This window comes from Lynx canadensis, chromosome D1, assembly GCF_007474595.2.
Source record: "Lynx canadensis isolate LIC74 chromosome D1, mLynCan4.pri.v2, whole genome shotgun sequence".
Taxonomy (NCBI): domain Eukaryota; kingdom Metazoa; phylum Chordata; class Mammalia; order Carnivora; family Felidae; genus Lynx; species Lynx canadensis.
In genome coordinates this window covers 57042923-57070083 of record NC_044312.2, presented here as the reverse complement: position 1 = coordinate 57070083, position 27161 = coordinate 57042923, and the positions used below count along the sequence as shown (strand labels likewise).

At 48.9% G+C, this 27161-nt stretch overlaps 1 long non-coding RNA gene across 1 annotated transcript; it reads right to left on the bottom strand.

The window, feature by feature from the left end:
* Nucleotides 1-1083: 1083 nt before the first annotated feature.
* Nucleotides 1084-26375, bottom strand: LOC115525556. The gene is made up of 3 exons (XR_004344217.1): nt 25715-26375; nt 20128-20206; nt 1084-1299 (listed from the first exon to the last, which is right to left on the bottom strand). It is a non-coding gene; the product is annotated as an uncharacterized LOC115525556 (long non-coding RNA).
* Nucleotides 26376-27161: the final 786 nt, after the last annotated feature.

Here is a 27161-nt window from a genome sequence, read left to right as displayed (position 1 = left end):
CTCAATATTCTGTCTCTGGAAGCAAAACTCAGGTGGGAGAGAAGAGGGGGAGCGCTGGCCACCTGTGCAGAGGTAGCTGTGTAGGACTGGGAGGGCCCTGGGTCAGGGGTGCTCTGTACTCAAAGCAGACCTTTCCATACTCAACACTTCACATTTTACAAAATCCCTTCACACTTGATCTTCACGGTTTCCTGGTGAGGCATGTGGGACAAGGATTATATTTCCCATATAGTGGACAAATAAACTAAGGCCTAGAAAAGCACAAACATTGTCCAAGGTTACTCAAGAGCCTCTCAAAATTCCACTGTTTGTTCTAATAAAACTCTTGCCACAGAATCACATATACACACTAGATGATGTAGTGGCTGCTAACTAATGTGATGGAATTAAAAAAAAAATGAGAGGAGACACATCAGAGAGACCTCCTCCTCCTGTTCTGTTCCTTAAACTTCACCCTGCAGACATTCCAGCTGAGAAAACAGAACCAGGTTCTCCCTCTGCTCTGGAATCCAATAAACATGAGGGCAAAGTCCAGCTGTGCCACTTTCCAGGTGTGAGAGGTCACTGCACTCAGCATTGGTTTTCTCATCTTAAAAATGGAAGGAATGGGGCGCCTGGGTGACTCAGTCAGTTAAGTATCCAATTCTTGATTTGGGCTCAGGTCATGATCTTGCAGTTGTAGGATGGAATCCCGCTTGGGCTCTGTGCTGGGCATGGAGCCTGCTAAGATTCTCTCTCACTCTCCCTCTGTGTATGCATATGCTTGCTGTCTGTCTCTCTCTCTCCTCTTTCTGTCTCTCTCTCCCTCTCTCCCTCCCTCCCTCTCTCTCTCTCTCACACACACACACACACACTATGGAAGACACAAACTCCACCTTTCAGGGTTGTTGTGAGGGTGTAATGTGACAATATAGCACTACAGCAGTTAACTACTGCTGAGTAGAAACTACCACAAAACTTAGCAGCTTAAAATAACACATATTTATTATCTCACACATTTCTGAGGATTGAAAACCCAGAAGCAGCTTAAAATGATGCATGTTTATTATCTCACACAATTTCTGAGGATTGAGAACCCAGAAGTGGACTGACTGTGAGATTGTGCTCAGGATCTCTCATGAGGTTGCAGTCAAGTGTCAGCCAGGGCTGCAGTCATCAGAAGGCTTAACGGGGATCCACTTCCAGGCTCACTCTGTGGTTGTTGTCAGGCAACCATTTTTTGCTGGCAGTTGGTCAAAGGGTTTAGTTTTTACGCAAGCCTCTCCATAAGGGTACTCTTGCCATGGTGGCTAACTTCCCCTGGAATGAATGATCCAAGAGAATGTGTGCTACCAAGATGGAAGCCATGGTGTCTTTTCTAATACAATCTTGGAAGTGATATGCCATAACTTTTTCATATTCTATTGGTCACACAGACTAACCCTGGTACAATGTGGGAGGGGAATACAAAAGTTGTAAACACCAGCAGATATGGAGCATTGGAACCAGCCATTGGAAGCTGGTTACAAGTGGCCAGAGGAGTGTCTGGCACACAATTATTCATTAATAGCTGCTGTTAGCTTCCCAATGCTCACAGACTGCGTGGGACAACAAGACTTGAACATGAACAGATGAAAGAGCTTGGCAAAGTAGACTTGAATTGGGTGATGCTCAATTATGTGGTAGAAGAGGGTGTGCTGGACAAGGGTGGAAACCAGGGCAGGCTCCCTAGCAGAGGTGAAAAGGACAGGAGAGGCCAATCCAGAGAGGAGACAGAGTTAAGTATGGCAAGAACTACTGGTTGCCTTCCTATAGCCAATTCCCTTTCCTTGTTTTAGTAGCAAGGTACCTAGCCACAGGGATAATCCAAACCATTCATGGAAATGCCTTCCTCTTCACCAGTGAGTAGTCTAAGAGTAGACATGTGGCTTCATTTTGGTCAATAAGATGTAAGGGGATGATCCGCTTGGAAAAATCTCCTCCTGGATGACACAGGCATGAGAGAAGAAGAACTTTTATGCTCCCATTCCTTCTTCCTGCTTGGGAGGACATGGTGCTTGGTGCCATATCAGCCATTTTGTGATCACAGAGGAGTCCCTCTCAGAACTTAGAATTGGAAAAGCCTTGATCATTAAACATGGTTGAGTCACCAGACAAACCTGGACCTACCTTCCCCCCCACCCTTGTTAAGGAAACAAAAGGTTTAAGCCTCTAAACCAGGTTTTCTCTTACTTGCATTCTAACTCATTCAGTGAACAAAGTATTCCATCCCTCTGGAGTTATTTCCTTTCCCAAGGCAGATAGAGTGGAAATGTAAATGGGAAAGTGACTTGGCCTTGGAGGCAGGCGGCTTGGTCTAACCCTAGCTCTGCCTCTGAGTTGCCCTGTGATCTTGAGCAAGTCCCTGCCCCTCTGGACCTCCAATAATTATAGCTAATATTTATTGACTGCTTACTCTGTGCCAAGCACTCCGCTAAGAGCTTCCCTTGCATTATCTCATTCAATGCTCACATCAACTATAGTGTGTCAATATTATTATTCTCTCTATTTTATGGATAAGGAGACTGAGATCCAGACATATTATGTAATTTACCCAAGGTTACACATGAAATTAGTGCTGGATCTCTGGATTCTGAATTCAGGCTCATCTCTCTCTAAAACCCAGGCTCCTGACCATGATGCTGTACCACCCAGCGGTAAAAGGAAGTCTCTGGACAAAATGACCTCTAAGGGCCTTTCCAGCTCAGATATTCTTTGATTTGCTGTCCCATTTCTAGCTACATGATGAACAAACCAGCTTATCCTAGAGAAGAAAGAAATAAAGACTGTCTTTAGCCATATGAAAAGCTGTCATGTGAGTGGGAGATTAGACTTTCTCAGTGTAGCTCAGAGGACGTGAACTGGACCAATGTGGGGACACTACAGGAAGAGAGTGCAGCTTACATAAGAGAGAACTTTCTATCTGCCATTCAGCAGGGAGTAGAGGTATGCACACAGATAATGACTCCCCTGTCATGAAACTTATGCAAGTATATGTTTGATAAACTTTTGACAGAAGTACTCCATTGAGTAGGTATGGGAATAAATGGCTTAAACCTTATAATAGAAATTAAATGGGAAAATATACTAGAATACTCTCAGCACCATAACTGATACAAATAGTCGGAAGTCGATAAACTGGGGTTTCTTTTCCCTTTGACACTGAGATTCTTGGATTTTAATATTCCCTAATATGGACTTTTGGTTCTTTGGCTCTAGTATTCTATAGTATTTCTATAACTTCAACACACTGTGTTCTGCCCTGCTAAGTTGGTATGGTTTTAATATTCCAACTATCCATGGTCATGTGGCTCTAGAAGCTGAGCAGTCTATGATTTTGTACCTTAATAGTCTCTAGTTTTAACAGTCCAAGATTCAATAAAGTGTCTCTCAGAAGCTCCAGAAATATGAAGGAGTTGTTCCAAATGCTGTACTTCAGTGACCTGGACATACATTGGGCTACTCCCTGTGTCCATCTTATCACTCCACCACTATCCCCCCACCCTAGCCTCAGGCTCTTCATTCCAACCAACCCTCCTCCTTGATCTCTATAACCATCCTCACTCTGCTATCTCCCCAAACACTGAGGAAGTACATTCACTCTCTATCTGCTGGAAATTATACATTGAACAAGGATCTGCTCTGTGCCAAGACTTGTGCTTACTCTAAAGGGGATATGGCATGGTCATGACTCTCAGGAGGCCTAAGATTTAGAGACCCAAGTCTCTTGCTTTCCTTTAAGTTCAGCTCAAGCTCACCTCTACCAGCAAATTTTCCTTTATTAACACAAAATATCTAGCACCAAAAACCTCAATCAGAAGTGTGAAGATCTGAGTTGCTTTGGTAGGTTATTGTGCACATTTTAATGTCTCTGTCCATCCTGTCCTCCCTGATTATAACTGAGGTTTCCCCCTAAATCAAGAACATGTCTCCTCAGCGAACTGAGATTTTCCAGAGGAAGACCAGGTCTTCCTCATAAGACTGGACGCTCCATGTAGACATGGTCCATGCCTCCCTTATATCATACTTGAGTTAGAGTTAAAGACACAGTGATGTTCCTCCACCACTTTAACAAATTCTCAAAGGTAGTTCATAACTATCATTGGACTGAGGATTTTATAAAAGCATAACTCACATCTCCCTTAATATGGGGAAAGTCCTCAAGGCCAAGAAAGGGCTTCCACCCTCATACTGGGGTCCATCTCCCTGACAGCAAAGGGTCTAGGGCTCTTCCCTCTCTTCCTATTTCTTCAATCCCAGCCGAGGACTCTAGCCATAAGAGATATTTTCCTAAAGATGATAAACAAATAAATGGAAAAGGGAAGATTCAGAAGACAGAATAGGAACTCACAGCCTGTCCCCAGCAGGTCCAGACCTTTTCTTACTCTATCCTGGTCCATCTTCTAAAAGCTGCTGTCCCTCTGCCTCTCCTAGCAACTCAGAGCAGTAAGTGAAGATGTCAGCACCTTGGACAGCGCCCAACCCATTACAGTTCTCAGAGCCAGCGGAAGCCAAGCTCTCCAACTCCCTTAGCCTCTGGGTGATGGATTTCCTCGTTTCTCAATTTGATTAAAGCCCAGTAGATAAGCAGAGCGCATTGTTCCTTTCTCTTCTCTCTTCCTGATGAACATAATTAACTCCGTCAGGCTGGGAATACTTGCTCTTAAATAGTGCCTTTCCAGCCCCCACCCAGGCATGCGTCAATAATACACAGTCAAAACATTTGGAAGATACACGTTCTTTCCTGGGGAATGGAAGTGGGAGAGGAAGCTCTTCCTGAGATATACAGGGGCTGTGACTGGAGACTGAAAAATTGTGGTTGGGTAAAGAAAACCTTGAGCCAAAAGTCAGGAAATCTTAAGTTTGTTCTGGCCTTGCCACTAATCCAGATAGGATCTAGAACAAGTCACATGCTCTTTATGAGCCTGTTTTTTCCATTTATAAGATGAGGATATTGGATGAGAGGATCTCAAATGCTATGTTCAGTGCTTAGATTCTATGGGGAGGATTAAAACAGAGGGAAAGAGGCTTGCCTAAGGTCACAAAGCAAGCTCGTGGCAAAGCTGGTTTTGAATTCATGACTCCTGGCTTCTACTTCAGTGCTATTTCCTTTACACAGAACTTCTCCCTTCCTCCATATTACAGAATTTCTTGCCTGGGGATGTGGCTGAGGCAGCTGAAGAGGGTGGGATTGAGATTATTGGTGCCAACAAAGAAAAATAAATTTAAGGTATGTGGAAATGCTGATGTCTCTGAAGAGAGCAGAGAACATAGTAGAAATAATTAAAATTAGGGGGAAAGGACCACCTGATAGAGACAGAAATTCAACCCCAAACTCAGAGAATCCCATAGAGGCTTTGTTACTTCTCCAAGGCCATCCAGCAAGGCAACTGTAGAATCCTCTTAAAGAGAAAGACTAAACTCTTGATTAACTACTGGGGGTATCCCTGTCAGAGAAGGAACAATATGAATCACTGCATATGTATCAGGTTACTAAAGTGTGCCCAGCTCTGTATTTGGTACTTTAGTTGGGGCATAAGGAGTAAGACATGAATTCTGTTCTCTGTATCTTTGATATGCTGCTTCTTTTACTTGGAATTACTTCCAATGCATTTATGTATGTCCACATACTGTTGTTCTACTAAGGCCCAACCCGAAAGTTTACTCTGGCAAGAAGATATCCATAGCCTTATCCAGATACCACTTCTCCCTCCTCTGAATCCCCAAAGCATTTTCATTGTTCCTGTTTTACAGTAATCATCATCATCTGCTTTAACTGCTCCCAAAGAATGAGCACCTGTATTTTACTCAGTTTTGAATCACTCAGAATGCTCAACACAGATTTAAAATATAATAGAGCCCCAGTAAGTACTGGATGGATGGACAGATGGATGATGAATATAGATGTATGAGTGATGGGAGAGGGAGTAGATGAAGAGATGGATGTGTGGATGGATAGGAGGTTTATTGGTAGATGGTGAATGGATGGATGAACAGTTAAGTAGATGATCAGACAGGTGGATAGAAATGTATAAATGGGTAAATGAGTTGGTCTGTAGGTAGGTGGATGGACGGGTGAATGAGTGCATGAATGAATCTATGGGCAGCTGAGTAGAACAGTATGTAGTCAGAGTGAGGTTGGTGAATGGATGGATGAATATATAGATAGTAGTGTGGGTGAATGGGTAGATGGATACTTGCATGATTGTATGAGAAATGTCAGGGTGGATGTTAAGAATTATGGGGAAGAAACATGGAGATGTTCCTAATTATCACAAAGATCATTTTCATGGAGACTTTCCATTGCTAATGTCAGAAAAAAAAATGATGATGGGGATTTGCTGACTCTGTGTGTAAGCTGAGTCAAAAGTGTGCTATCCAGCCTCAAAAGATCTCCATCAATTTCAGGCTCTATCAATGGAAATCTAATATCAACATCAGAAAAGGTGACAGTCCTGCCCTGACCTGTTCACACTGTCCTGAAGTCTTTGTTCTGCTCTGTGCATCTGGGGAGATGATGATCTCCATGCCTTGTCCACAGAAGAGATACAGTGGGGAGTAATACGTAAAGTCTACCAAATAAAGAACTAGTGAAAGAGCCAGGAGTGTTCAGCCTGAAGAAGAGCAATCACCGTGTCTCAGGATCTGGCTGCCTGTTCTGGGGCAGGCCCTGTGGCCCCAGAGGCAAAGCTGGGTCTCAGAAGTCACAAGGCTGATGTCTCAGCCCCATTTGAGAAAGGCCATCATACAAGGGAAGGGCTATCTCAGGGGAGTGAGCCACCCCATCGCTGGGGGGTACACAGTAAGATCTGGACTCCGCTATCAGAGAGCTGCAAAGTGAGATTTGCTTGGTGGTGAAAGTAAATAAGATAACGCCAGGGCACCTGGGTGGCTCAGTCGGTTAAGCATCTGACTTTGACTCAGGGTCATCATCTCATGGTCTGTGAGTTCAGGCCTCATGTCGGGCTCTATGCTGACAGCTCAGAGCCTGGAGCCTGCTTCCCATTCTGTGTCTCCCTCTTTCTCTGCCCCTCCCCCACTCACACTCTTTCTTTTGTCTCTCAAAAAATGAATAAACGTTAAAAAATTTTTTTAAAAGGCAACGCCAAGGTCTCTTCCCACCCCCAAACTATATCATCTGTTCATCTCTTCATTTCTCAATAAATTATGTTAGGCTGTGCCCTGTGCTCAGATTGGAATGCTGGCCAGAGCTGAGAGTTTGGGGAGATTTGAGAGAAAGGTAGTGCTTATGGGACCCTCAACTTTCTGTCCCTGTAGGACTGGGTTTGAGAAATGAGGAGGAGGTGAAAATGTCCTTTCAGAGACCCAAATGACTGGGGAGGGGGAGGATCAGAGCCACACAGAGCCAATCCATGACCTAGATTCCCTGTAATTAATGAGCCTACGTCACTGACGTGTTGGCTTCTGATCAGTGCTGTCTCCCCAGCCCCGCCCAACTCTCTGGTATGAGAAGATTAAATCAATTAGGAGGAGGAGATCTGGCTGGCGCTGGTTGGGAACAGAGGATAATTCACTTACGTAACAGGGGATTGGGGTTTGCACTTGGCCCTTGAGTAGTGGGTGTGGGTCCTAGACCCCAGGCCTTTGGGGAGAGACTTCAAGAGTTAAAAGTGAATGCAGAAAGGGCAAGGGGGTCCAGGGAAAGAAGGAGTGATGACCCCAGGTAAAGGCCCATCTTTCGTGTTCCTGCTGAGAACTAACCCCCTGTTTTCTGGGCTGAGAGAGAGCCAAATTGAAAAATTACTCTTCTTACCCCAAATGAGAGGGGTCCCAGCCACTAGAATCATTCAACAGTGAAAATCTGACCACGCCTCTCTCCTTAGCTGGCATTTAAGGTCCTGCAGCCTCTCCCACCACATCTCCTACCTCCAAGGCAGTGGGGGTGTGTAGAAAGGAAACAAACACGTCCTGGATTTCCCTCTGTGCCAGATGCTGGCTAGGCACTGAAGGTACAGAGAGAAACAAGTCCAGTTCCCTCATAAGTGTTGCCTTCTGAGGAAGACATATACCTGCAACACTCTGTGCCAAGCAGTATAACAGAGGACTGCAGGGGCAGGGTCCAGAGGGGGCACAGTGAGGGAGGCCTCCCAGGGCCAGTTCCAGAAGGCTCCCTAGAGGAGGCAATACTTGCATTCAGTGTGCCTGATAAGAAGGATGGATTAGTGGGAGTTCTTCAGGCTGACCTGGTTAAGGGAGGGCCTTGGGTAGAGGGAACAGCATGTACAAAGGCACGGCAGTGAGACAGCTTGGCATACACTCAGGGAACTAGTTGATGTGGATGGAGCCTACAGCATAAGGCAGGAATGGGGGAGATGAGGCAGGAGAGATAGCCAGGTCCAGGTCTCACTGCCGATGGCATGCCAAGAAAGGACAGAAGCAATAATCCCAGAGTCTCTGATCAATCCACGCTTCCTGAACACTGACAGTATGCCAGGCTCCAGGTGGGATTCAGGCCTGGCTGATATCTCTGGAGTTCCACTTGTGGGCTGGGCCTGCCTGCAGCCCCTTGCCTAAGATACCCAGGCAAGCAGGTCTTACTGGTTAAATTTGAGCTGGCCCCTGGGGGACCTGCTCCTGATACCTAACTGGCCTCCTGAAGACCAGCCCAATGGTGAGTGAGGGCCCCATAAGGGTGGGCTGAGATGATATCCTGGAGACGGAGGTAAGGTATGGATTAAGAAATGTTTAGGAGGTTGGACTGGAAGGACACAGCCAGGGTTTTTACCTCCAGCATGCCATCCTACGGGAAACCCAAGTCTGGAGGGGAAGAAAATGAGCTGCAAAAGGTTTCAGGCTGCTTAAGTCACAGGATAAAGCAGGTGGAGGTCCAAGGAGCCTTAGGAATCCAAGTGAACCACACACAAGCTGCCTGTAGGAAGCGGGCATGTAGAAATCCCTCCTTTCCTTCATTCTTGCCTTCAGCAGCTCTGAGTAACTCCTCTCTCCAGGCAGGCTCTGGGCTGAGCAGTGAGGCACAGATCTAGGATCACCCTGTTCGTTGTCCAAAGGGCCAGCAGTAAGCCCAACACTTCTAGCATATCCAGGAATTGTCTGCGTTAAAACTTTGGCTGGTAGGTAAAGCCAGTGCCTGAAATTTATTTCACTGTTGAAAGATTTAGGAACTAACCTTTGTGGTCGCAAGCAACAGCAATGGACTCAGACAAAGCAAAACAGAAAAAAATTATTAGCAGTTCCACTGGGCATCTCAGAGTGGATGAGAAAGCTGGAGAATCAAAAGAGTGGGCACCTGAATTCACAGCCAAGGTCATACAATAGGAACAGCTGGTCCCAACGCCTCTACTGGCATGGCCTTTGAACATCTCCACAGCACACCTCCAGATGTTGCACTGCTGCATGGCATGAGCACAGATGTATTCTAATGAATCTTCCTCCCAGCCTCACTAACTGTCACATCGAAGTCCTGAGCCAGGAATGGCTGGCCAAACTGCCAGGGGGTGACAGTGGGAGAGTTATCTGAACCCCTTCGGCTTTGAAATGGAAGGTGGGGTCCTAGCTCCCAAAGGCTTCACCTCCTGGGGGATTCATTCAAAATATAAAAATGGATTCGTTTTAGGCAGCAAAAAATGTGACAAGTGTCCACTACATTTTTATTGAGGACTCACTAAGTATGGGATGCATTGCCAGATGTTTTATATACACAGATCTGCAAGGCAATTCTCTAACTGGATAATGGTTGATCTCATTTGATAGCTGAGGAAACTAAGGTTTTAGAGGTGAAAGTAACTTCCAAAGCCACTCAGCTAATGAGTGATAGAGCCAGGATTTGAATACAGGTGGGTTTTTGTTGTTGTTATAAAGACATCATGCTGTCTCCCAAACTGTAAACCAATCACTGTACTTATGGTTCCTAACATGTAAAACAAAAACAAAAACAAAAACAAAAACATGTGGGGGCACAGAAAAATGTCAAGAAGTAAATACTCCAATGTCTTCACAAAATGATTGATGGGATAATGGGATTATTGAGTAGTTTTTTTTCCTCCTTTTTCATGTTTTCCTATGCTTTTTTTTTTTTTAACTAAGAGCATGCTAGGGGCGCCTGGGTGGCTCAGTAGGTTAAGGGTCCGACTTGGACTCAGGTCATGATCTCACCCCACATCGGGCTCTGTGCTGACAGCTCAGAGCCTGGAGCCTGATTTGGATTCTGTCTCCCTTGCTCTCTGCCCCTCCCCCGCTCATGCTCTGTTTCTCTCTCTCTTTCAAGAGCAAATAAACATTAAAAAAAGATTTAAACTAACAGCATGCTTTCCCTTAATAATCATAAGAAAAAAATAAAAGTAAAAGTTTTAAAGATTAGAGCAGCGTTAACACAATTATGGAGAACATACGCTTAGAAAAAAGATGGGAAGGAAATTTGTCAAAAATGTCTCTGGATAGTGGGATCATAGGTGTGTTTATTTTTACCTTCCATTTTTCAAATTTTCTATAGTGAGCACACTCTGGGAAAAAAAGCAAAATAACTTTGAAAAAAAACAGGCATAAAATTATATTAACAAAGAGATGGCAAGGCCGTGCTTTGGTTCTTTAAGTTCCTGTAGTCCTGTCCTGTAGTGGTTTGGAAGTCAACGTAGTTCTGGGTTTTCTGGGGCAGCCTGGCAGTCCCCTGCAGTGTCTGCTGCCAGAGCTAGCCCAGCTGGCATGGACCACAGTCACCACAGTTATCTCAGGCTGAGCGCTCCGAGCCAGGGTGGGAATAACTCAACATTCCCACCTCTTCTAACAACGTGTACCTTATCAGGCCCTGCTACGCTGTAAGGTAAGGACTCAGCCCCCGGAGCTGAAATTCTCTCTGTTGGTTTTATCTCTCATCTCACAGGCTTTAAGGTTCGCCTTCTCCTCTCTGAATGGGGCAGTGCTGGTCAGTTGTGTCAAATTTAAGCCCCTCTGAGGTGTCTTCTGCGTCTCCATATCTGAGGGGCAAGCCCCCAGTCCCCTCTCTTCCCTGCACTGCTCCAGCTCCCAGTGCTGTGGATGGACGGAGGATGGATGTTCAGTCCTGTCCTGGCCCCAGTCTGGTGAGGGAGGCAGTCCTCCAATCTCAGGGAGCCTCCAGACTATTCCCTACCTTAGGAATGTCTCAATCAGATGGAAGAGGGGGTCCTTATTTTACAGAAGTTCCCAGTGAGATGGGAAGAAAAGACAGGAGAGCGGGGCTTATTCTCATACAGGAGGAAATCAGTCTCAGCCAGCCTTGACTCCAGAAAGTTCTGTCCCAGGACTCCCATACCTTTCCAACACCTACTCCAGGTGGAACAGTCAACTACCATGGCCTTCCCTGGCCTCCAGGGCCCTCTGCTCCCTCTCCTTCTCCACCTCCCCAATCATATGGAGCTTCCTTATGCCCGATGCATCCTCCACTCCAATCTCCCCCACGAGGAGTCTTTCCACCTGCCTCCCCTGCACCTCAGTTTCTCTCTGAGAAATGAGGGAGCCAAATGAGGGAGCCAGATACTCTTGAAGGTGCTCCAAAGCAATGGAGACATTCTGTGCCTCCTTAGCCCCTTTCCAGACCCCTCCCCTTCCCACTCCCTTCCCAGCTTCTTAACTAATCTGTTCCCTTTCCTCCAGGTTCCAGGTATGCCTCCTTCCTATAAAGCTCCCAGGATCTCCAGGCTAAGACCCACTCTGGCTCTTGCAGTGACCAAGCTGCTGCAGCAAAGAATGCAGTGGGGTAGAGCAGAGGTGGCTAGGGAGGGAGGAGGGCTCAGGCCAAGGCTGAGGTCGAGGAGCCTGGGCAGGGCAGGCGGCCAGTTCTAGCAGCCGAGGCCAAAGCTACCTCAGCAGCTTCTGCAAACCCCAGCAAGGCATCTACGCTTGGGTGGAGCTCCAGATTTGAGAGGCTCGTGGGGGAGGGGAGCACCTGCTGAGGTCAGCACAGCCTCCAGAAACCTCTCCAGAGGAGGAGGAAACCACAGAGAGTCCCAGCCCAAACTCTGGACTCAGGGATAAGAGGAAATGACACTCCTTACTCCCTAGGGGAAATGACTCAGGTCCTGGGAAGCTAGAATCCAGGGCAGAGAGGGTCCCCAGAGGACACCTGCTGGGTATAGGAATCTCCCTTACTCCCCACAGCCCCATAGAACCCCTGCTCATGTGCCTTCTGGGGCAGGAAACTCATTCCCTTCTATGGCAGCCTATTCCTCTGAGAGCTGCTTCATGCATCAACTATCAAATTGCCACTGATGCCTCCTCTATGCCAGGATCTGTGCTGATGGGGATGCAGAGATACATCTGGTTCCTGCCCTCATGGAGCTTGCCATTGAAGTGGGGAGACAGACACGACCAAACGCTGCAGGGAAAAGCGGTGGAAGCCCAGAGGCAGTCCTGAGCTAGCTTTGGGGCAGGGTTGGGTGGGGGGGGTCTGCCTCTCAGAGCAGACAACGGACCCATGGGGGCTCTCAGTAAGCAGGCAGCTTCAATTCCACCTAAATACTGACAACGCCAGCTTTGCATTTCCAGCCCTGACACAGCTCCTGAACTCCAGACAAATATCCCACTGTCCATTCAACATCTCCACTTGGATACCTCAGTATCTCTAATTCCTCAGCACCAAGGCCGAATTCACGCTCTCTGCCCACCCCTTTCCTGGTCTTTCTGCTCACAATGGATGGTCCCATCATCCACAGGCCAGACATCCTGGAGCCATCCCTCCTCTGCCTCACTATCTGGTCACCAGGCCCCGAGTGACAAGCCTACCACCCCTCCCGCCTCCACACTACCACCCAGCTCCAGTGCTATTGTCACCCACCTGTACCCCAGGCACCTCATTTGTCTTCTCGCAGTCAGCCCCTGAAAGGAAAGATCCTGAAAGATCCTGAAAGATCACCTCTCCGCTTAAAAGCCTTCAGTGGCTTCTCCTTGCCTTTGGGATAAAGGTTAAAATCTTGACAAGATCTGCAAGGCCTGGCCTTTGCAGACCTCGCCAACTGTATCTCAGCAACCCCCCTCCTCCATCTCCTGCCCTCCCATCTCTGGCCCATCAAGCCTTGTCCCCTGACCTCAGGCCTCTGCACGTGCTATTCACATGGATGCCCCATGGGTTCAAAGACTTGGGTTGCCCTCCTTTTCTCTTCCAAATGACACCCAGGACATCTGTTCTTTGCATGTTCCCTGGCCCTGAGCACCAATCTCTGGCCCTTGAAGGAACAGCTGTGGAGATAGCCTATGGTTACAAAGTAACCGGCAGGTTTGGAGCCCAAGGTCCCAGAACCTCCCAGTGTTCCCAGAGGGAAAGCCCTGACTCTGGCTCCCAGATGCCTTCCAGATCTCCCGCTCCCCTCCTGCTCTCTTCTTCCATTCCTGGTCTGGGAGCTGGGGGTGGAGAATGGGCAAACCTCCCCATCTCCTCAGCCCAGATTCTTCCTGGGCCTTACAGTGGGGCTCAGAGCTGAAGGATGAAAGAAATGAAGTGCCCAGACTGGTACACTCCATCTGGACCTGCAAGCCATGTGCTCCCTGGGCTCCCAGACAAGCCAGTCATCCTCAGGCCTCAGGCCAGGTACTGCCTCCTCTGTGCAGTGTGCCAGGACTCCCTGAAGCAGGAGTCCCGTTTTCCCAGGGCTCCCGTGGCATGGAAGACACCCGGCGCTACCAATTTGCCTGTTGTTGTGTTGGGTTCTCCTCCCCTAACAGCTCTACTTGCTTAGGAGGGACATGTTTTTCCCTCTGCGCCCCAAGCCCAGGTCCAGGGTGGCCCCAAAAGAGAGGCTCAGAAAAGGCTCAGCATTACAATATGGGACTAACATCACATAAACGTGTGTTTTTCTTTTCTTTGCACATAATTGCCATTAAGCTCTGTCTCCTTTGTCTTTGACATTTTGTGAGAAGGTGGGCCTGTGAGTCTGACCAGCCTCAGCTCCTCTGCTTATTAGCTGTGACCTCAAGCAAACGCTCAACCTCTCGGGGCCTCAGTTTCTTCCCCTATAAAACGAGAACGGAGGCACCTGGGTGGCTCAGTCGGTTAAGCATTGGATTCTTAACTTCGGCTCAGGCCATGATCTCCCAGTTCCTGAGTTCAAGGCCCACATCAGGCTCTGCGCTGACAGCATGGAGCCTGCTTGGGATTCTCTCTCTTTCTGTCCCTCTCCTGGTGGCACTCTCACACTCTCTCACTCTCAAAATAAATAAACTTAAGAAATGTTTAAAAAAATGAGAGCAATGTCCTCCTTCGAGAGTTTTCATAACTAAGTGAGCTACCTTATGCAAAAGTTATGGCACAGTATGTGAGCACAGTATGTGCTCAATAATTCCTTTCCCTCTCCCCACCCCAACCTTTGAGCCCTAATAGGAACCTAGCATTTACTTCCATGAACTTGAACCTATGGCTGTCACCTACATATCAAGTCAATCCAAATCATTTTGAAACCCAGTCCTGCCACCTGACATCGTCACCCTTCTGCCTGCAGATCTGATACACGTTTTATTTGGTTTCATCTAAGTCCTTCAAAAATACATCAGACCAAGCATGTCAGCACGGAAGACTAAGCCATGGGCAGGGCTACAGTCTGCCCTCCAGACTGCCATTGATCCACTAATCAATTTTCCTCCACCAGCTGTCCAGGCAGCTAGGGATTCCCCTAGAGTATCACTATTTGATCCCGCCCCTTGTCTTGCCATAAAAACACCTTAGGAGATGTCCCAAATGCCTTTTTGAAACCAAGATTCTTAGGACTCTGACAGACCCCTGATTCATCATTCAGGGTCTCCCAAAGGAGGAGAGAGGGGAGATTAGCCTGACTTCCTTTAAGTAAACTTCTGCTGGGTCCTGGTGAGCACTGCATTTTCGTCTTCTTTTTTCAATGATACAAGCCATTCTTTTTCTGTCTTTGTTAATGCTGTTAAGTCTGAAGAATTTTTAGTCTTCAGTGAAAAGTCTCACTTAGAAATGATCTAACACAGGCCACTTGCCTACAACAGTTGGCCGTTGGCTGAAAGCAGTGCAAAACACTTAAATGAGAACCTCCCTCTACCACAGGGAGGTGGAAATCTGCCTTCCAAATGAATGAAGGTTTTCTACAGGAAGGTAAATTTCCATCCTGCTCTTTCGACTTGTTATAAATGTAGAATGGTGAATTTCAAATAATCGCTGCCTTCTTGTAATATTGAGTCAAACATTCACTTGTTAAAAATATAACAACATTGTGCCTTAATAAAAGCTTAGCTGTATATTTTAAGACCAAGAAAATAAGCTTAGCCAACTATGATTTTCAAAGTTTTGTAAGATGGAGAACATAAAAAGCCAGACAAGAGGGAGCATAATGAAATCCAGCAGGAATAATTTGTAATTAGAAAACCCCACGCAATTCTTCAGCCAAGGATAATGGTGATCCATCTTAAAAACACATGTGTCCCATGCTGGGCACTGATGAGCCTAATCAGACACACTCCACTGACATTTTTCACAATACCGAGGGGCCCCTAATTGCTGGTGGGTGCAGACAGGCAAGCTTCTGCTGTTCCTCTCAGGAGATGATGATGATTAAAAGCAGGCCTGGAGCCAAACGGCTGGGGGTGGAATCTCAGCCCTCCTCCTACTCACGCTGTGGCCTTGGACAAGTTACTTACCCTCTCTGGGCCTCAGTTTCCTCATCTTTAAAATCAGGACTGAGAGTCACTACCTTTGAGGATGTAAAGCTGTAAAGACAGCAGCTATGTAAAGTCTGCCTCACCCAAAATGTGTTCTCTCCTACTCCCCAGTTACTGCTGGGGTGCTCACAGGCGGGGCCAAAGGAGGGTCCTCTTCCCTCTCCCCATCCTGCTGCCCCTCTCCTTTTTAGGAACATTCAGCCGCTGCCAGAACATTCAGCCTGCATGGAAAGGTGCTGTGCCCACAGTGGCCCTGCCCTGAGGCCTAGTGTATCCTCTCCTCAATGCCCCCCAGCCCGCTCTGGACCACAGCCTGGCCCTGGCCCAGCTGGTCTGCTGGTGATCTGCCCGAGCTAAGCAGAGGTGGCTTGGCTCCAGCAGGGGCTAAAGGTTCTTCATTTTGTTTTCTGCTTCAGCTTAACCATCTGGGGTGGGCGGGAGGGTAGGAGGAGTGGCAAAGAGGGAGAGAGAAATGCACTGTTCCCTCACTTCTTCCTCCCCTGCCTCCCCCACGGCCAGGCACAAGCTGTGTTCAGTCCGGCACTGTCCTCAGCCCCAGGAAAGCTGCCCCAGGGGTCCCCTGCATGATGTCCCAGGGGATGGAAGTGATCTGTCTCTGTACTGCCTCCAACATCCCTCCCTCCCCGCCTTTTTATGTCCTTCCCTGGTTCAGCCTGTCCTGCCTGTTGAGTACAACAGCTCTTCTCTGCACTTGCCACGTGCCTGCCCCTCCCCGGGCCGAGCACTGGGGCACAGGAGATGATGCAGGTGAGGGCTCTGCCCTCCAAGCACTCATTTTATAGCACCAAGAGCACAGGCTGCCGAGCACAGGCCTAAGCTGGACTCTCCACTCGGCCCCTTTTAAGCTGTGTGATCTTGGGTCAACTACTTAACCTGAGGGTCCACTTCTTTATTTAAAACTTGAGGCCAAAGTACCTCCATTTCAGGACCACTGTGAAAATTAAATACAATCATGTATGTAAACCTCTCAACTCAGCGCACTGCATACAGTGGATGCTCACTCACGTCTGACTGCCTTCCCTCCCTCCCTCCCTCCCTCCCATCTCCCTCCCTCTTTCCCCATAGCCAGCTGCTTCTTTCAGAGGAGTGGGCCATGACAGTTCTACGGGTAGGTGTGTAGATGTCGAGACCTTCCCCAGCTGGGGGTCCTAAGAGCCAGGGTCGGATGGGCTTGCGTGGGGCCAAGCCCCGTGCTGTGTAGTGTGGGGGTACAGACCAGCCATGCCTCTGCCTGCCAGGTGCTTTCTTTCAGAAGTAGACTCAGGCCTCTGACCTCCTTTTCACTCTCCCAGTGGCTAATTAGGGCCGATTGTGGGCTCCTTTTTAGCCTTTCCTTTTCTGAACTTCCAACTGGCTTCTTTTTTCCTTTCCCAGGGCAGTGCTGGGGACATACTGGCAGAGCCAAGCTGAAGCCCCCACCATAGGCAGGCAATGCACTAAGGAGGGGTGAGAGCTATTTATCCTGGGTGTGTCATGGGAGCTGCTGAGGCACAGACTTTGGGGTTGGCCCAACAGGGAACTCTGCAGGCTGCTGTCCACCCATCTGTCCTGAGGTTCCTGTCTTAAGTCCAGGAATATGTGGGGCGTCCAGCAATCAGTGTTCTGGCCAGCTTTCAAGGTCTTCCTGCCCACCCACAGACTTCCAGAGAGTGACGAGCTCCTAAAGATCCCCAGGGATATTGTGCCTTTATAGAGCTGGGGGAAGCTACCCAGTGCACCTGAAGCTGAACACTTTCTCTATCATTTTGGGACACAGCTAGGGAAATCTAGGGACTTAGAACCTGACCTACTGGGGGAAACCAGCACTAGACCATCCTGATAAAAGACCAACGTAAGACTAGAAAGGCAGAAGCGGCTCTGGGGTGGCAAGAACCTCCAGTTTTGGGGGCCCAGTCTCGTGGTAATAGATGGTCTAACTGCAAAGAGCAGGGCTCTCTGCAGGCTCCTTCATGAGCTGGGAGCTCCAGCACACCAGAGATGGGAAATGAGTGAGTCAGGAGTCCCAGGGCCAGGGATTAGCAGCAAATGGGGCCAAGACCTAAGGTAGGACCTGAACATCTTCAATTACTAAGAAACAACGGAAACCACGGTGAAGTAAAGCTGCTCCCAGTGGACGGAGAGGAGAAGAGCCACAGTAGCTACAGCCAGGCAGGGGTGCCACTTATAAGGAATCACACATCAGTGGAAAGGGTAGGCAGGTCAGGGGGATGTCATGGAGGAGCCCTGAGCAGAAGCAGAGAAAGAGACAAAGGAGGCAGAGGAGTCATTAGGAAGGCTTCCTAGAAGAGAAGTGTCACCGTGAATGGTCAAGAAATATGGTGTCAAAGGTTCAGGAGGTGGGCTCACCAACCGTCTTGAGAACCAAAGCCTGTGGTGACCTTTACGTTCTAGGTGGGTGCCAGGGGAGTGATGCTGGAATTACTCAGGCCAAGGTGTCCTCCACCCTCCATCTCCAGCGGGCAGGAAGCTGCCACATGTTTTCATCACGCCTTCTCACCTGGAGCCAGAGCCTGCTGCCTGATGGCTCCTCTGCTAATGGCTTCCAGGTGTGTCCTTGGGCCCCTGGGGGAGACATCCTGGAGGACACACCCCCTCCAACCCAAGTCCCACTGCTCTGGTCACCTTCAGCCACAGAACCTGGGCCGGCCTGGGGCAGGCCGTGGAACACCGGCGCAACCTCACTGCAGGTGGGATGGGTATCAAAGGTCACACTGTTTCCTTCTCTGATTGGCTGCTGAGCTCTGAGCCCCCTCATCAAGGTCACTTCTGGTCCCTGGTACCTTCAGTGCAAGGGACCCAGGGGTAAAATCAAAGTTGTCCCATGGAATAAGATGGCTGGACGGCCTGTGTCTCTGGGGAGAGGGGTCGGCCTCGTGCCTCCTTAGGATACTAAATGTGTCTGTGCATCTCCAGGACTATGGGCTGTTTCTTTCTGCAAATCTGTAACTCTCTCTGTATGTCTGTCCTTGGAACCATTTATTCCTGTTTTTGAGACTACATATCCACGTGTTTCCCTGTGTACTTCACAGCAAAGCCAACTCTGACTGCAACAACAAATTCCATCAGTGTTTATTGTCTAATAAATGGAAGTCCAGTATCACTCTTGCTGCTTCATTTCCCTGAGGCCTTAAGTTTTCATTCCAGAGTTATTTCCAGCCTAAATGGGAGGAATCTGATTCATGCTTTGCTCGGGGGTGACTTGGCCTTAAGAAGGCAAGAGGCTCACGGCTGATGCACTGAAAAGTAGCAGTGCCCCTGTGGCTTGGAGCAGACTCCAAGCTCCAGATGCCTTGCAGTCTCTTGGGTCCAACTTCTGGTATTCTCCTGGGCCAGGCTGATGCTTGAGTGAGTCTGTGTTCCTGGACCAAAGCTTATATTGGCCACCAGCTTTATTATCACCATCCTCACCATTATCTCTTTGTTCATCACCATCACTATTATCATGACCGCCATCACCATTATCACCCCTTCTACTACCATTACCACCACCATTACCGTTGCATTACCACCGTCAACACTACAACTAGGATGCCACAGTCACTGTCGCCATCAATACCACTGTCAGAGATACCCAGTTACTTTTTAATAGCTATTTTTCCTTCGTTTTCAATAGTAATGACTATAACCTTTTGCTGGGCACATTGCCTCCAAGTTAAAGGACTTATTTACCATGCTCTTTGAAGCTAGTTACATGTGGCCATATAAGTGAAAGTGCTGGATAAAAGTAAGGGAAGTGGCCCCCTTATTTACCTTCTGTCTCCACTTGGTATCTGATGTGATGGCTGGTGCTCTAGCAGCCATTTTGTACCAAAGAATGAGGACTATACCCTAGGGAAGGCAGAGTGGGGGGCTAGAAGGAGTGTTGGTTCTCATGAATGTGGAGAAACCATTCAGACTCTGGACTGTCTACATCTGGACTTTTTTTTTAATGAAAAATGAACTTTTATTTTTTTTATCCTTTAAAAGACCCTTGTTTTTCAACTTTCAGGGGTGCCTGGGTGGTTCAGTCAGTTGGGCATCCAACTCCTGATTTCAGCTCAGGTCATGATCTCAGGGTTCATGGGATCAAGCCCTGAGTTGGGCTCTATGCTTTCAGCAGGGAGCCTGCTTGTATTTTCTCTCTCCTCTCCCTCTGCCCCTCCTGCAGCTCACTCTCTCTCTCTCTCTCAAAATAAATAAATAAACATTAGAAAAAAAAATAAAAGACCCTTGTTTTTGGGCATTCTGATGCATACCACTTAACCTAATCCTAATTAGTATACATCACCACATATTAGTTTTCATTAAATACTACAGCCTAATGATCTGTATGAACGATGGGGGAAGGCAGGGAGGAGGAGATGGAGAGAGGAGGGACAGAGGTAAGGAGAGGAAGACAGGGAAGGAAGGAGAGGGAGGGACGGAGACAGAGGTGGGCATTGATTGAGAGATTTAATTCTAGGACACAGAAATGATTCTTACCTTCTAGAAGTAGCCATTCTGAGGCAGGCAGTGGCAAGAAGGATAAAGACATTCAGCACCGTGGACAGATCCAGGAACACTGTAGTAAGGGGACACAGCAGGGAAAGGCGAGAAGGTTGGTGGTAGTGGTGGTAGTTTTCTTCAGGACATACATGTTCATTAACTCACACTGTACCAGGCACTGGGATAAATACCAAGACGAGTTTCCACCACATACACATTTAGCCCCCAAGACCAAAACAAGCAGATCAGCATGAGACAGCTTCCTAAAGCAGAGGGAAGGGATTGAGAAGCCAGCCCAGGGGTAGGACAAGAAGACCTTGTGACAGAATGAACAAAATGCCAAAGAATAAAAGACCTTGTGGGTGGAGGGAAGGCTCCAGGTTGTAAGAGGGTGAGTGGGTCAACTGGTCTCCCCGTCGGTCGATAAAGAAAAGGAGCGGGTCTCACTGGTTAGAGGTGTCAGGGCCCTTCTAGTCCTCAGTTGCTACATCAAAGATTCCAGTCTCTGCTGCCAGGAACCAAGATACATGCTTGTAGGGGTATATGGAATCTGTGACTAAGACTCTACAATTCTAATTCTAAGCCTCTGAGTCAGTTATTTACTGCTGTGTAACAAACCACCCCCCTCCAAAACATAATGACTTAAAACAGCATCGACTTTATTTGTTCACAATTCTGTGAGTCAGCAATTTTGGGCTTGGGTCAGCTGGGTAGTTCTCCTGGTCTTCTCTAGGGTCACTCAGGCAGCTGGCTGGAAGATCACTTGGGAGCCAGTTGGTCTAGAGGGCTTCAGCTGGGGTGGCTCATTTCTGGTTTCTTCCCCTAAGAAGCTTGCCCGGGTATCTACACATGGAGATCTCAGGGGACCAGGAGAAGGAAAGCCCCAATGCACAAGCACTTTTAAACCCTCTGCTTGCATCACATTTGCTGATGTCTCAATAGCCAAAGGAGTTCAACTGGCCAAACTAGTCAGTGTGGGAAGGGACATCATAAAAGTGTAGATAGAAATAGGCAGGATTCATTGCAGGGGAACATTAATATAACAACCTTCCACAGTTCTAAGTGTTTCATTTACCACCATGAGAGTCTTACATTCTGATTCAAACAGACCATGGTTCTATGGCCTTCAAACTCTGTGGTTCTTATAATTCAGTGCTTTGATTCCAAGATCCTATAATTCTAGAAGTAGAAGGCTTGGAGTAGCTGAGGAGGATCATGAGGACCCGAGTTAACAAGGAAGCCAGACAAACTAAGGTCACTCCTAGATCTAAGCAAGAACCCATTTGCCTCTCCCATTCCCATTCCTCAGCCCCCAACTTCCTGCATATGGCAAGGCAGTGGCATGAGCACCAAACTGGGAATCAGAAAACCTATAAAATAGGCTTGTTGCATCATTAATTTGGGGTGGCCCCTAAGCATCACTCTTACAACCAACAAAGGTATCAATTCCTATTTTCCGAATGACACAGAACAGTGGTGAAGCCAGGAGAACTGGTCTCACTAACTTCCATTATCAGGAGCCTGAACCTGGTGCAGCTTAGAGAGTTTAGCTCTCACCTCCTCGAAGCGCATCTATAGCTGAAGAGACCTTGAGCTTTAAGGACATCAAGATTTAAATAGGCTACTGCCCTTGACCTGTCCTAACCTCTACCTGCAAAACATAGGAAGAAAAGGGGAGGAAAGGAAATGGGAAGGGAGGGGAGGGGAGGAGAGGAAAACCCCCAACCCTGCTCCTTCCCCTTCCCCCTACCAACTCCTGCCCCTGACTCAACTGAGTTTATACCGGAACCCTGGCTGGCCTTGAGCCTAAGTCTTCTCTGCCTTTCAGCTTCCCCAGGAAGAAGAGTGTGGAGGCAAAAAGTAGTTCTGTGAGAGGAGACCTAGATCAGGGCAGCAACTCATGAAAACTTTACAGCTAGAGGGACCAGCAGCAACTCACCGGCTGAACCACCTTGTAGCACAGTGAAGGGATTAGAAGCCCAGAGAAGGACATGAACCTGCTCACAGTCACACAGCCAGCCACTAGTAGACCAAGACCAAAAGCAAAATGGGGTCACTTCCCTTCTCTAAACTTCAGGTTTCAATTCTAACCTGGGGGTAACAAACCCAGACTGGGACACCACTTAAAAACTGTAAAGCACAGTGCAAGGCTAATAAAGAACCAGGTTTTCCCCAATGGCCTGGGAGTCTGGGTGGGGGAGGGTGGGTTGAGGTGGAGGCAGGAACACTTACGACTTTGAGAGGACTCATCCAGCTCATTTATTCTAGCCTTTCCCCAGAGGCCCAGGCTGCAGAGTGGAGGAGGAGGGTATTAAATATCAGAGAGTTATTTAAAAGCCAGTTGCTGGCCCCTCAAAAGCAGAGCGTGGCCTCTGCTGACTCAATGGAGAAAATGAATCTTGGGCCTATGGATTTTCCTGTGTCTCATAGTCAGTGGGGGGGGGGGGGGGGGGGGGGGGAGTGAAAAATGGGAACAGCAAAGCCTGAAGTGGAGTTTTCCCCTCCCTGCCAGTGCAGAAGCTACAGTAGAGGAGAGAACCTGGGGCCTCCCCCACTACCTAATGACTGAGCTTCGTCATGTCAGCCCTGCCCAGCTGCTCCTCCACTTGCCTCAGAGGAAGGGGGGAACAGAAGAAAAGGGAGTCTGCCAAGATAAAGGGGCCCTAGATATCACAGGCTGCTAGGAAGACCGTCCTCCCCCACCAGACTATGCTACAGCACTATATAGTTGGGATGGAGCCAAGTTCAAGGTCACACATCAAGGTGGGCTCACCAACTTGGGCAAATCACAGTATTACCTTCCCTTCCATGACCTGCATCCCTAAAAGGTCAAGGGGCACAGCACTGAAAGCCCTCCAAGATCATCCTGTCTACACACACACATTTTTTTGCAGACAGGGAAACTGAGATCTGGGAAGGCAGACTTGCCTAAAGACTTCTGGAACACTGAGACACCTCTGATGGACAAATGGAGCTGGAGGCAGGTGGGGAAGGGACTACCTGGTGGGTGACCTCAGGGAAATTGCCAAACCTCTGCAGGCTCCCTGCCAAGGCTCAGTGGACCTTACAGAGGGCAAGGCCTTTGGAGAGGAGAGTGCCTTGGAAGGCTCAGAGAGGGGCTCTGGAGCCTAGTGTGGTAATAAATTCAAGAACTAGGTCCAGTGAAGCTGACATGGGGGGATTCTCAACCTGCAAAGGGCAGTCACTCTGCTTGGGTGGGGCTGGGATGACTCATTTGCTGAGTCCTAAGGAAACCCTGAACGCTTGAACTCTTTGCCCACAGGGTCCCCTGGGATCTAACCTAGTCACACTCTACAGAGAGAGAGCCTAGGATTGGGAGGGCTGCAGCATAGAAGATGAGCAGGAAACCCGAGCTACTGTCAGGCTTGGGTCAGCTGTGCAACCTTGGGGAAAGCACTTCACCTTTCTGGGAGGCTGTGTGAAGTGTAGATGGGGGCTCCTCATCTTGCCTGTCTCAGGATCAGCAAGAGATTTTTAAACCATTATTTCATCCATTGGTCCCTTCTCCATGCTGAGCTCTGAGATGACACCACAGGAGACCAGACCAGTCCTGAGCTCAGTTGCTGACAGTCAGGGGGCTCAGAGGAGCATCAGCCCTCTGACTGCTAAGTGAAATTCAAAGGAGAGAAAAGGAAGCCATGAAGGCTTCCTGAAGGGGACAGAACCCAAGCTGAGCTCTGACTGGGTTGTGCTGAAGGAATAGAGTCAAGGGGAGAGAGCACCCCAAGTGGGGAAAAATGTATGAGCTAAGATACTTCCACTGGATGCATCAGAGAATGAATACAGCCCCAGACACAATTGGACTTACATTTATTGAACACCTACTGCGTGCTGAATGCATGACAACATGGAGAGAGAAGTTCCTCCAGAGAAGAGAGACCCCAAAATAGCTCACAGACTTGGTTCCAGGGAAACTTGAACAGAAAAGGGGAACACCTGCATAAAGAGGAGAGGGGAGGGGAGGAGGAGGTTGGGTAGGGACATTCACAGAGACTGCAAGTAGAGATTCATTCCTTTTACCACCTATCATGAATTTGCTATGCTGGGGGCAGAAGGAAGACGAAACAGGGCAAAATGACATGGGAGCTAATTAGTCCCAGAAAAGGACAATGCCATGTCCTGTCACAGAGGAGACAAGGCCCCCGGGCCCTGGTTGATAAGGCTTTTCTTGTTGCAAATCACTTTCCATTCACATTGTCACAACAGCTCTGAGAAGACTAAGAAGGATAGGAATTCAGAAGCCCATCTACTTTCCAGAAGTTGACAGAGGCGGAGAGAGGTCCAAGGTCACACCATACCCATCCTGGCGTCTGTAGCCGGCTTCAGTTTCCTGGGGGCAGGATGAGATTCCCTGTTGCACTGGTCCCGCTAAGATGCGGCCAATACCTTGGACAAAGGCCTGGGCAAGGAGACTGGGGCCAGGTCCTAGGCTAAGCCCAGACAGCCACTGGCTTTGAGGCAAGTCCCTGGCCCTCTGGCCTCAGACTCCCCACTTATAAAACATGGTCATTGCTTTATTCTCTGGTACCTGATGTTTCTAGGTTCTCTCTGGGCCTCCATCTTCAATTGAGATGTCTAGCTCCCCCTTTCCCCCCTAAGGCTGCCTGCTGTCCTACAGCCCCTTCTCAAGGAGTCCATCAGCACACCAGGAACCAGCCACCATGGGGTCCTAGAGAGGGGGCTCTGGCCTTGGCAGCTGGTTTGTAATTCCTCAGAGGCTGGAGGCAGAAAGGGTTCTATGCAGTGGGACAGGGAAGCAGAGACCTTTCCATCCATCCTTCCATCCACCCACCTACATTTACTGCACACTCACTGGTGCTAGTTCCTGTACTGGAAACACAATTAGGAAGAAAAGCCAGTGCCTCTCACCAGGGAGATGTCAGAGCTAGGGCTTAGCGTTGATATGGGCCAGGAGTGGCGGGAGTACAGTAGCTGAGGGCACAGCCCCAATGGCTGTTTGAGCACCTGTGCCCATATGAGAAAAGACATCTCAGCCTGTTACTTATACAGACCAAGGGCATGGTGGAGGGCAGGAATGGGCTCAGGGTGTGTAGTCCAATCTCTGGATGCATGTGCTTGCATGCATGGGTCTGTAAGCTTGCCCCTCAGAGAATGTACCCAGGAACCTACATAACAGAAAAATGAATATTCAAGTGTGTATGTGCTTATGAATGTATGGACACATACCAGGATGTACTCAAATCTATGTTAACATGTATGTATGTTACATGTATGAATGAGCTTGCATGTACTCGCATGAGTTTTATCTGAGCCTGCCTGCAACCATGTGCAAGCTTGTGCACACCTTCCTATACACGTGTATGCACACTCAAGTAAGCATGAGTCTGTATTTCCTCACATGTGGATGTACCTTGGGCTGTTCATGTGTCAAACTTGCTTCTACATGTACAAGTACACATGCGTGTACATCTTATAGACATGTCCAATCCTGCACATGCAACTTCTTGTTCTCATCTGCTAAAAGCTGGGAGCGATTATGGGAATGGGGCGAGAGATGGAAGGGGGAAGGGAGCTCCCACCCCCCACACCAGCATCAACAGACCTGGTCCTTGATGTTGTTGGTCTTTGCCTGGGACCCAGCCACCGCAGGGTCTGCCTCTTCTCCTTAAGTGGTATTGATCTGTTGGCCAATCTGTTAAATATAACCTCAGGGAAGAAGTCAATCCAACAACTGTCCCTAATTCAGGAGAAAGACTAACTGATTCCTATGGGGGGGAGGGTGGAGCCTCCATCCCAACCAGCTCTGCTGATACCAGAATGGCCTGTGGATCAAGTGTCAGCCTCTCCGGCCTGAATAATTCATGTCAAGGCAAGGAATGCTCCCTTCTCGGGAGCCTATCTCTTTAAATCAGGTCTGGAGCTTCCCAGTTCTGAAAAAAAAAAAAAAAAAAAAAAAATCCAGAACAAAACAAACCTATAAGCAGCTCAGCCATGGCCCCCTCTGAGACCCCCCCACCCCCTCCCAATGCTTCAAAATCTACTCCAATTCTCCAAATCTTTGGAACTCCAAACCCTCTCACCCATTCACCATTTACAGGTGGGATACCCTGGAAGGGAGGAGGGGCAGTCAGTGGTATCTAACAATCCCAGGCTCCTGAGACCCAGCAGAACAATCAAACGGGGTGCCCAAGTACTGGGAGGGGACAGCAAAGAGCTGAATCACCACACCCATCAGGTCCTAGGGCCTAGGAGAGTGCTTGGGGGTGGAGTCCAGCCTGGTGGAGGAAACCAGATGTAAGAACTCCCTGCAGAGCAGCCAGTGAGTTGGAGTGGGGGGAAAGAAAGGAGGAGGGGGTGTCGCTGACTCCCCTGGGTGAAGGTAGGATGGGGTTGAGAAAACGTTGGTCCCACAGGACCTGCAAGAGTGGTGACCCAGCCAGGCCTAATGTAACTGGGGTTGCTGAGGGGGGAACCAAGGCTGGGGATTTTCCAGTCTCTCCTAGCACAGACCTCTCCTTGGCCACACAGATCAGGAAGAGGCTGAAAGATGAGTAACTTTCTCAGCCCACCCCTCACCCCTGCCTGTGTTTGAAGGGGGAACTCTAAGGTCCTCCCCGCAAATTCTCGCACTGTGGTGCTGACCCACCTGCCAGCTCTCCCCCGCCCGGCCCCGCCCCACACGTGCCTTAGAGGGAGGAGGAAGGAACCAGCTTCAACCTGGGGGGATGGGGGGAGATGAGGGGGAAGCAAGTCAGAGGCTCGGAGAGCCAAACTTCTCAGCAGCCCCGGAGCTGGAGAGTGGGGGAGAGAAAGCGCAGCAGCGGAAAGCTCTGATTCTCCGGAGCCTCCCACCCCTCCTCTGGGCGAGGAGGGCGCGGAGGCTCCTCTGGGGGAGGAGGAGGAGGCCGGGAGGCGGGGAGGGGGGAGACAAACCGACAAACCCTGCCCACTCGGCTCCAAGCCCGGAACGGCCGCGGAAGTCGGAGGCCGGCGCGCAGGGCGAGGAGGGCACCGGGGGCGGGGGGCTCCGCTCCCCGCCTGACCCCTCT